The sequence below is a fragment of the Papio anubis genome, chromosome 20 (assembly GCF_008728515.1).
Source record: "Papio anubis isolate 15944 chromosome 20, Panubis1.0, whole genome shotgun sequence".
In the NCBI taxonomy this organism is placed as follows: Eukaryota; Metazoa; Chordata; class Mammalia; order Primates; family Cercopithecidae; genus Papio; species Papio anubis.
Genome location: NC_044995.1, coordinates 22784660 through 22795979, shown reverse-complemented (window position 1 = coordinate 22795979; position 11320 = coordinate 22784660). Strand labels below are relative to the sequence as shown.

General features: G+C 48.9%; 1 long non-coding RNA gene across 1 annotated transcript; it reads left to right on the top strand.

Annotated features, from left to right (window-relative positions):
• Positions 1–863: 863 nt before the first annotated feature.
• On the top strand, positions 864–10279 carry LOC108583197. Its single transcript, XR_001897545.3, has 3 exons — positions 864–1200; positions 2253–2405; positions 9763–10279. It is a non-coding gene; the product is annotated as an uncharacterized LOC108583197 (long non-coding RNA).
• Positions 10280–11320: the final 1041 nt, after the last annotated feature.

The window sequence follows — 11320 nt, the reverse complement described above, 5'->3', positions numbered from 1 at the left end:
TGGATCAGCCTAAGGTTCTCTGCCTCCAGACTCTGTTCTCCTGCCCCAATAGCCGCAGTTTTCAAAATAGCCAAGAAGGTGTAAACAACCCAAGTGTCCGTTAATGGATGAATACATAAAAAAGAATGTGAGATATATATATATATATATTTATATATACGTGTTATATATATATATATATGTGTATATATATATATACCTGCAATGGAGTGTTATTCAGCCGCAAGATGTACTGAAATTCTGACCCATGCTACAACGTGGAAAAATCTTGAAAACACTATGCTAAGTAAAAGAAGCCAGACATAAAAGGGAAAACATTGTATAATTCCACTTGTATGAAGTATCTAGAATGGCCAAGTAAATACAGACAGAAAGTAGAATAGAGGTTCCCGGGGGCTGGGGCAGGAAGGTATGGGGTGTTATTTTTTAATAGGTACAGAGTTTCTGTTTGGGATGATGAAAATTTTCTGGAAATAGATAGTGGTAATGGTTACAAAACATTGTGAATGTACGTAGTGCCACTGAATTGTCCACTTAAAAAGGGTTCAAATTGGCAAATTTTATGTTACATATATTTTACCAAAACTTTTCAAAACCAGAGGAATTGGTGAAAAAGCTGTAAACTGAGCTTCTGAAACCCCAGAGTCTCTCTCCTTGCTCTGTATCTGGGAGATCAGAGGCTGGAGTTTCATTCTATTGGGAAATTGAACCAAGGAGTTGAATTCTAGGGCATCAGGCATAAGAAATGTCTGGGGAACAGTAAGAACTGCTAGGCCTCCTTCACTCACCAGATATGGCATTTCCCCAGTCACATACCACCCACCCACCACCACCCACCACCCCCTCCACACGCCACACCACATTCCACACACCATGCAAACACACTCCATGTTCCTGGCTAGAATATCGGAAGGTTCTTTCTGGAATAATTGGGCTGTCCCTGAGAGAAGAACTCCACACATTGCATGTGTAATCTGTCCAGTAAAAAGACCAACCTGTTGCTTGTTCAGCCTCCCAGGAGTCCAGAAAGAGAAGAAATGTAGAAGGCTCAATCTACCTGGCCAACAGGAATCCACAAAAGACAACAGAAAAAACAAATGGGAGGAAATTTAAAAAATACTATAAGGCAGTTTCCCATGGTTGAGGGACATGGTTCTCTTCAGTTAAGAAGCTCACCAATTGTCCAGCACAATCAATGAAGTAAGTTTACTCCAGGGTTCATCAAAGCATCAAAGTCAATTTTTTTTTCTTTTTTTTTTTTTTTGAGATGGAGTTTCCCTCTGTTGCCCAGCCTGGACAATTGGAGTGCAGTGGCACGATCTCGGCTCACTGCAAGCTCCGCCTCCTGGGTTCACGCCATTCTCCCACCTTAGCCTCCTGAGTAGCTGGGACTACAGACACCCGCTACCAAGCCTGGCTAAGTTTTTTTTCTTGTATTTTTAGTAGAGATGGGGTTTCACCGTGTTAGCCAGGATGGTCTCAATCTCCTGACCTCGTGATCTGCCTGCCTTGGCCTCCCAAAGTGCTGGGATTACAGGTGTGAGCCTCCGCACCTGACCAAAGGTCAATTTTTAAGTGACAGAAATAGGAAGAACTAAAAGCTTTCAATGAGAAAAAAGTATAGAACCTGTGATGTGCCCCTCTAATACCCCTTCAGGAAAACATGTATTGTCCCAGATGTCAGCAGGTGGCTTCCAGATCTCAGCCCGTCAGGGGTCTCTACATGTTACAGAGAGGCACCTCGCCCCAGGTCATGCCTAGGTGATCCATATCCAATGGCTGTCAGATGTTGGAGCATTAAAGGTGAGGATATCTTGGTTCAGTTCAGGACCCTCTGAAAAGTCATTCCTGCTCCAGAGCTCCCCTGGGGTCAAGGAAGGCTATCTCAAGCCTGCAGTGCAATACAACGTCTCCTTCTGCCTAAACCTGCCTCCTTTCTCTCTCTTTTATAAATGTTAACCACAGGAGAATCTTTAGTAAACATCCTGCATGCTAAGTCTGCTTCCAAGGGAGCCCAGCCTGCAACAGATGTCATACACAGAACCGGGAATTAGAATGGCATCTGACTCCTCAACAACAGCACTACAAGCTAGAACACAATAGAGCAATGCTTTTAAAATTCCGAGGAAAAAATATTTTCAAGCTAAAATTCTATACCCAGCTAAACTAACAATCAAGAATCAGAGCAGAATAAAGGCATTTTCAGACCTTCAAGTACTAAAAATATTTACTTTCCAAATACCCTTTCTTAGGGAGCTGAAAAACAGGGAACTGAAGAACATGCTCCAGGAAAATGAGAAAGAACAAAAAACGGTGTCACGAGACCAGGAAAAAGAATATCCCACACAAGAGAAAAGTGAAGCCTGCTCATCAGGTGGAAGCTTCACATCTGATTGCAGTAAAAGGTAGAAGATTCCAGGAGGGAAATCCTCAGGAGTGAAACAGAGCTAATGGGTTAGAGCAGAAGCTCCCGATTTTTCTCGGTCCATGACTTCCTTGATGTCTTAGTAATTTTTTGTAGAGATGGGGGGTCTCACCACAAAATGTTACCCAGGCTGGTCTTGAACTCCTGGCCTCAAGCAATCCTCCCACCTTGGCCTCCCAAAGTACTGGGATTGCAGGCATGAGCCACTGCACCTGGCTAGTTATTTTTATTTTTCGTAGTGACGGGATCTTATTATGTTGCCCAGGGTGGCCTCGATCTCCTGGCCTCAAGTGATCCTCCCACCTCAGCCTCCCAAAGCACTGGGATTACAGACATGAGCCACCACGCCTGGTCTGATGGTTTAGTAATTTTTGTGTTGCTGTCTTCAGGCTAAAAGAAATATCTAACAGTTCTGTTTATTAAATAGTTAGATCCAAACAACTTAATAAGTATTTATGCCCTAACGGCTTAGTAGCCATTAAAAAATATTATGCATAAATGGAAAGAAAAATAATATTTTTATTTTTATTTAATTCTTTTTTTTTTTTTTTTTTTTTTTGAGACGGAGTCTCACGCTGTGTCACCCAGGCTGGAGTGCAGTGGCGCGATCTCGGCTCACTGTAAGCTCCGCCTCCCAGGTTCAGGCCATTCTCCTGCCTCAGCCTCCCGAGTAGCTGGGACTACAGGTGCCCGCCACCACGCCCGGCTAGTTTTTTGTATTTTTAGTAGAGACGGGGTTTCACCATGTTAGCCAGGATGGTCTCGATCTCCTGACCTCGTGATCCGCCCACCTCGGCCTCCCAAAGTGCTGGGATTACAGGCTTGAGCCACCGCGCCCGGCCTATTTAATTCTTACATAACCACAGTTACTTCCTGATGGGATGTGTGTGCCTGTTGGACATTGCAGTTTCTCAAACCTTTGCATCAGATTGTGCACCTCTAGCTTCATTTTCTGTTTCACTATGACATTTGCCCAATATTCACTTGTTATCATAGTAACTGCTGAAACCCAGCTTTGCAAAGATATAGCATTATTGTAAGAAATGTAGTTCAGGGGCCAGGCGCAGTGGCTCATGCCTATAATCCCAGCACTTTGGGAGGCATAGGCAGATGGATCACTTGAGCCCAGGAGTTTGAGACCAGCCTGGGCAATATGGTGAAACCCCATCTCTACAAAATACAAAAAACAAACAAACAAACAAACAAACAAACAAACACAAAGTCAGTCATGGTGGCGTGCCTGTAGTCCCAGCTGCTAGAGAGGCTAAGATGGGATCTCTTGAGCCTAGGGAAGTCAAGGCTGCAGTGAGCCATGATGGTGCCACTGCACTCCAGCCTGGGCAACACAGGGAGACTCTATATGAAAAAGGAGAAAAAAAAAAGAACTGTAGTTTGCTCTAATATTAGAACAGTGAACTACCTGTGCTGATAGTTTGTGATATCTAACAAATATTGAGTATCATTAGGAAAATTCAAAACATCCTATGGTACATCTGTGCTATGCAGTGAATGAACGATGATGTCCTGGAACTGACTTGGTACATTTTGGAAACTGTGATATTAGAGAATGTAAAAATATTGTTAATAGACTTGTGGCAGACATTTTGAAACATACGGAAAAAACTAATGATAGGTATATGGAAAACCAGACAAATCAGCTGGGCACAGTGGCTCATGCCTTTAATCCCAGTGCTTTGGGAGGCCAAGGCAGGAGAATCACTTGAGCCCAGGAGTTCAAGACCAACCTGGGCAATATAGTGAGACTCCATCTCTACAAAAAATTTAAAAATTGCCTGGGTGTGGTGGTGCCTGCCTATAGCCCCAGCTACTTAGGAGGCTGACGTGGGAGGATCGCTTGAGCCTGGGAGGTCCAGGCTGCAGTGACCTGATTGTCACTGTATTTCAGCCTCAGCAGCAGAGCAAGACCTTGTCTCCGAAACACACACACACAAAATGAAATCCAGACTAATAAAAAAGTAAAGCAATTATTGAGTCTAGAAACAAGGTTTGACAAAAAAGGAGATGACATGATATACTTCTCAACTTAACAATAAACAATATTTTTATAGTCATGGTAACATAAACACTGACCATAGTTTTGAGCAAGAGTGTGCTGGGGATGGTAGATAAAAGTAGAAACAAGCTAGGAACTTGTTCACACTGTGGAATAGCAATATAGAAAATGACAAAACCGGGCCGGGCGCGGTGGCTTAAGCCTGTAATCCCAGCACTTTGGGAGGCCGAGGCAGGCGGATCACAAGGTTAGGAGATCGAGACCATCCTGGCTAACATGGTGAAATCCCGTCTCTACTAAAAGTACAAAAATTAGCTGGGTGTGGTGGTGGGCGCCTGTAGTCACAGCTACTCGTGAGGCTGAGGCAGGAGAATGGCATGAACCCAGGAGGCAGAGCTTGCAGTGAGCCGAGATCGTGCCACTGCACTCCAGCCTGGGCGACAGAGCGAGACTCCGTCTCAAAAAAAAAAAAAAAAGAAAGAAAATGACAAAACCAAAGAATGAAGATAGGACCGTGTAAACGTGGGATTTGGAAACACAGAGGTAAATACCAAGGAAGCAGCTATAAGAGGTAAAAGTGTCACCAGGAGCAAGATTGGGGTATAGGGAAGTAAAACTATTGCCCTCATTCTAAGTCTTTTGGTAATATTGGACTTCTCAAGCAATGTGCATGCACTGCTTTGATAACCACATTTAAAAATTAAGCCAAATAATGTTGAAACCTAACAAATACAACCCGTCTGCCCCTTCCAATCTGCATAATATTTCACATGCAACCAAAAGTCTCAGAATTCTCCTAAGGTTTCTGCAAATCTGAGCCTGAGAGCAGAGGGGTGAATTATATTCTCACGGCGCTGCCAGCCGGCTGCTGCCTCTGTGGGATTCTTGTCCTCTGCAAAGAATGGGGCCTCTGTGATTTACTCATCACACTTCACCTGCCCTGGCCTCTCCAAATCAGCTAAAAAGAAACGGCTGAGGCCCAAGAGGTTGGGGGCCTCTGCAGAGGGGCTCCTTATTAGGCATCCCTTTTTCTGCACATCAGGCTTAGACTCCCATCTCTGTCTGAGGCCTCTAATTCCTGTCCCTGTCCCAGAGTCACCTGCATTTACTCTCACAGTTGGCTGCAAGCCTGACACACCACACACAGACACAGACACACACATGCACACACACACACACACACACACACACACACGGCGGGAGGGACAGCAGCAGGAGCAGAGCAAATGGCACACCCTCTTAGAAGAACAGCAGACACCCTCATCTTTCCTTCACCAGGCTTCATCTTTCCAGAAAAGAGTGGTGGGTTTAAGTAGCAATTTCCCCCTCCATTACATAACATTACCCACCCCCCCCACCCCACCCCATGTTGACAAGCACGGGAATCACAGTGACTATGCACCATGACCGCCACCCAGCAGTCTGAGGATGTGATGACCACAGAGCTCCTTCTTGGGGACTGGCATTTCCATGCTCTACATGTGTGTGTGTGTGCACATCCAGTGTGGTCAGGCCGCCATGTGTCTTAGCAGAACGGTAAGACGAGTGAATAATGCACTGATCCCAAAGAACGCGAGTGGTAGTCTCCTAGTAGCAAGCCTGTGAGCAAATGTTTTCAGGTGTCAAGAGTTGCGCCTCATTCATCCAGAATAACTGAGAGAGGACTTTGGGTCCCTTTACAGCCCCTGAGGAGGGTCCCTTTCCCAGGCGGGCCAAGAATCTCAGTTTGACAAAGCTCACCTGGCCTGCAACATTATTCTAAACCCTCAGAGAGCAGGTTCTGCATTCTTCCCCATCTTCCCTGCAGCATTTACCACCGCCTGGGGGTGGGAGGTATCCTGAGCCTACTCCCTCTTTGTGGGGTGACACTGTCTGCACAGATATTCCAGGGAGAGACTACCTGATGGCGACCCTCTGACCCTCAAGTTGGCTGGCGTGAGGATGAAGCTGCAGGTCTCGCTTCTCCTCTGGGGAGAGCTGGCCGGGCTCTCCACGATGGGGCAGGCTGCAGGGAAAGGGGCTCAGTGCACCTGGCCACCCCCTTGCCTTTGGGCTGCATGTTGAAGATGTATATTGAAGCTGCATAAATGACTTGTATTTACGTAATCCTCTTGACTCTGCCCTGGGAGTAGGGCTGCAAAGAGGAGGCTGTGGAGAGTGCAAGGGAAATGTCCAGACCTCCAGCAATGGCAATGAAGGGCACATTCTGGGTCGAGCATGCCCCGGGGGGCTACTCCCTGTAACTGATGGCCCAGCCCCATGGCCTCAGCACCCCAGGCCCAGTGTGGACATACGGCCCTTCCTTTAGTGCCCCACAGGACAATATCCAGGATAATGGAATGGGGACAAAAGCCAGAGCATCCCAGACACCTAGGACTCCCTCTTGGGGCCTGGTGGGCATGGGCTGCAGCTCCTGGCACCTCCGACGGCTTCATTATCTTGAATCCCATCCTTGAGAGGTCCCCTCTCCAGGCTCTGCCTTCTTCAAAACCTGCCTGACCCTCCCGCCCAGGCACGTGCAACCTTCTCCACCTGCCCCAGTTGCTGAATGAGGCCCTGGCAGTCACTGGAAATATTTTTCACCTCCAGCAAGACTCTCCCACCATGCCCCAACTCAGCAAGGCCCCTTTCTAGAAAACCCAGCTGCTGCAGGCCCTGAGAAGGGGAGCCAGGAGTAATTGAGGATGGAACGCCAAGCCTCACTACATCTGAGTCTCGGATAGTCCTCCTGCAGCAAGTCAGCTTGCAAATGTCATCAGAAACCCAGCCAGCCAGGCGCAGTGCCTCATGCCTGTAATCCCAGCACTTGAGGAGGCTGAGGCAGGAGGATTGCTTGAGGTCAGGAATTTAAGACCATCCTGGGCAACATAGTGAAACCCCCATCTCTACAATAAAATAAAATATAATGATTAGCTGTGTGTAATGGCGTGCACCTATAGTCCCAGCTACTTGACAGGCTGAGGAGGGAGGATTGCTTAAGCCCAGGAGATCGAGGCTGCAGTGAGCTACAACAGCACTACGGCACCCCAGCCTTGGTGACAGAGGGAGACACCATCTCCAAAAAAGTAATAAGAGGTACGGTGCGGCGGCTCATACCTGTAATCCCAGCACTTTGGGAAGCCGAGGCAGGCAGCTCACTTGAGGCCAGGAGCTCAAGACCAGCCTAGCCAACATGGTGAAGTCCTGTCTCTATTAAAAATACAAAAATTAGCAGAGTGTGGTGGTGGGCGCCTGTAATCCCAGCTACTCAGGAGGCTGAGGCAGGAGAATTACTTGAACCCAGGAGGTGGAGGCTGCAGTGAGCTGAGATTGCGCCACTGTACTCCAGCCTGGACAACAGAGGACAACTCTATATATATATATAAAAAAAAAAGTAATAATAATAAAATTTTAAAATACAAAAGAAACCAGGGGGCAAGTGGCTGGTGTCCAGTCTTTCCTGTTCTCCCACCAGAGGTGGAACCAGGCTCTGGACATGCCTAAGCTGGTTCACTGATTTCTCCCCTGAGCTGCATGCAATGGGTCATTCTTGTCCCCTCCCCAAAAAACCCCCTCCCCTGACTCCCAAGTCCATGCCTCTCTCCACCCCCTTGTGCTTGGGACCTGAGCTTGAACTCCAAACGCAGCAGCTGTGACTGCTTAAGCAGGTCCTCTCGAGGAGGAGCAGGGCTGCTGGGGGCACACACACTGTCTTGAGGACATGCTCTGCAGCCATTGAAACTGTTAGCGTCTGCCAGTCGGGAAACTCTCACCTTCGGCAAGCCAGTCTGGCTCTCCATGGCTTCCGAGTCACTGCAGCCCAGGATCAATACCTGTGTAAACAGAGCTTCGCTGTGAGTTGTTAGTTGTCTTTCCTGGTCTGGGTCGTAATACATAATGTTGGTTCCTGGCGCCTGGCTCCCCAGGGGCTGGTAGCGGTACTGGGGAGAGGGGCGTGTGGTCAGGGTGAGAGCACAGTGCCCTGGGGGGCAGTTCTGGGAGAACAGTGAGGGCCTCTCCGACAAGGAGCTGGAGGACACACACACCCTCTCCCCAAGCACAGGGGCCTGGACCCTCCCCAGATCTCCTGTGCAGCTGCCCACATGTCTCTGTCTGTCCAGCTTGTTGAGGACAATCTGTTAAGAACCGTCTGCTCAGCTCATAAAGAGGCTTGGCCCTTCCGCCCCGGCTCTGGTCGGGGGTGTGTCAGGGAAACAGGCTTTCCAGGGATGCTTCGGCATGACCGTGCCGTATCCTGGCAACCAGACCCAAAGCCACATCCTCTTGAGGGCAAGGTGGGGAAGTGGCCACTGCGTGGGGCTGCCCCCACTGTCCACTCCCAGCTGGCTCTACAACGTACCCTGAGCTGTGCAGGAGTCACGCCCCTCCCTGAGTGCCACACCCTGTCCCGACATGGCCTGGGGCATTCAGAGGTGCTATTTTTCACCATGGTCTCCCTGGGCTCCTGGGAAACTCCTTGGCCATAACCTCGGTTTTCTCATCTGCAAAGTGAGGTGGGCTGGGAGCCACCACTCCCTACCATAATCCCAGTGCTTTGAGAAGCAGAAGCAGTTGGATGGCTTCAGGCTAGGAGTTCAAGACCAGCCTGGGCAATATAGCCAGACCCTGTCTTAAACAAATAAACAAACAAAACTTAAATGGATGTGGATGATACTGTCTTTCACAGACCCAGGGCTCCCCAGCTGCCCACGCACCTCTGCCACTTCTCCTTCCTGGATAATTGATTTCAAAGCAACACCAGTTGAAGTGACTGGGTTGGGGTCTGTGCCGTGCAGCCCTCCGTACACAAACCCACTGCCCTTGAGGCACCTTCTTATCTCCAAGCCAAGCCAGGTCCAGTCATCCTGGGCTCCTTGCTCTGTTCCCCTGATCCAGGAGCTAGAAAAAGGTTCGTGGCATACTCCCGGCCGTTCATAGCCTGCTCAGTCCAGAGAACTACAGATGATCACCGAAGTCCACCTCATTCAGGCCTGCTGACCACCTTGTCAAACCACCTCTCCTCCTACAGCAAAACTGTGGGGAGACAGGCCCCAGGCTGGAGTGCCCCCCAGTCAGGGCCTCACCTTCAACCGTTAATGCTCCCCTTGCCAGGTTTGTGAACATATCTGCAATGATCTGAATGTGTCTCCCAAAAAGCAAAATGTTGGAAACGTAATCCTCAATGTAAGTGTTGAGAGGTGAGGCCCAAAGAGAGGTGATAAGGCCATGATGGCAGGTCAAAGGATTAATGCTGTTACCGAGGAAGTGGGTTTGTCACACAGCGGGAGTCTGGCCCTCTCTTACTCTCACTGTCTACCCCTCTCCCTCTCTCTTTGCCCTTTAGCCATATTATGAAGCAGCAAGAAGGCTCTTATGAAATGCTGACCCTGTTGATCTTGAACTTCCCAGCCTCCAGAACCGTGAACCAATAAATTCCTGTTCATTATAAATTACCCAGTCTGTGGTATTCTGTTATAGCAAGACAAAATGGACTAAGACAGTCTTCTCTGCTGTCTCTCCCATAGGCAGTTCTGCCAGATCCCCCAAAGCTCACGCATCCCCTCACCCCAGGGCTCCAAAAGAGGTTATAGCCTCTTTGGAGGTGGACCCTTCCTGAAGGCCTTGGATCTGTGGCTCCCTGGGCCTCCCATCAGCCCCTCTTTTTGGAGAGTCGCTGCAGCCAGGAGCTCCAAGACTTCTCAATTCCCCCACAGTGGACACTGTGGTGCTCCACCCAGTTCCCCTCTCCAGGGCTGATGCCACTGTACTGGTCAGGGTTCTCCAAGGAGACAGAGCCAACAGGATGGATAGATAGATAGATAGATAGATAGATAGATAGATAGATAGATAGATAAGCACGCGAGAGAGAGAGAGAGAGAGATAGCAGAAGTCAGGCACAGTGGCTCACACTTATAATCCCAGCACTTTGGGAGGCCAAAGTGGGAGAATCGCTTGAGCCCAGGTTCAAGATCATCCTGGGCAACATAGTGAGACCCCTGTCTCTACAAAAGAGTTGTATGTATGTATGTATGTATGTATGTATGTATGTATGTATGTATCTATTATCTACATGACATTTTTTAGGGGAATTGTCTCATGTGATTATGGAGGCTGAGGTTTCCCATCCTCAGTCACCTGCAAGCTGGAGACCCGGGTATGCTGGGAGTGTGACTCAGTCCAAGTCTGAAAGCCTCAAAACCAGGAAAGCTGGTGGTGTAACTCTTGGTCCCAGGCTGAAGGCCTGAGAACCTGGGCTGGGGGCCACTGGTGCAAGTCCTAGAGTTCAAAGCCTGGAGAACCTGGAGTTCTGATGTCCGAGGGCAGGACAAGAGGGATGTCTGTGCTCCAGGAAAGAGTGAATTCACCTTTCCTCTGCCTTTTCGTGCTATCCAGGCCCCCAGCCAAATTGGTGGTGCCCACCCACACTGAGGGCGGGTCTTCCTGACTCAGTCCTTTGACTCACATACCAGTCTTCTCTGGAAACACCCTCTCAGACTCAACCAGAAATAATGCTCTCCCAGCCGTCTACGTATCCCTTAATACAGACAAGCTGATGCCTAAAATTAACTATCATGGCCATTATCCCCATGGGAGCTGGGAATATCCCTGCATTCTTCCCTGGGAATTCCCTTGGCACTGGGAAGCACCTCTTCTAAGGTTATGCCTTCTCTGGGGTGATCCTGTATCCAGTGACTGGCTGATGTGGGAGTACAAAGGCCCCCCCGCTCACCTCAGTTTGGGGCAACTCTGAAGGGGTGTCCAGTTCCAGGGCTCCCCGAGGCCTGGCTGAGGCCTCAGCAGTAACTGCACTGGGGGGTCGCCTTCCCTCTCTGCCCACCCTTGCCCTTCCTGCTTCCCTATAGGGGGTCTCTCCTGAGAGCCATCAGCATAAACCTCCTGCC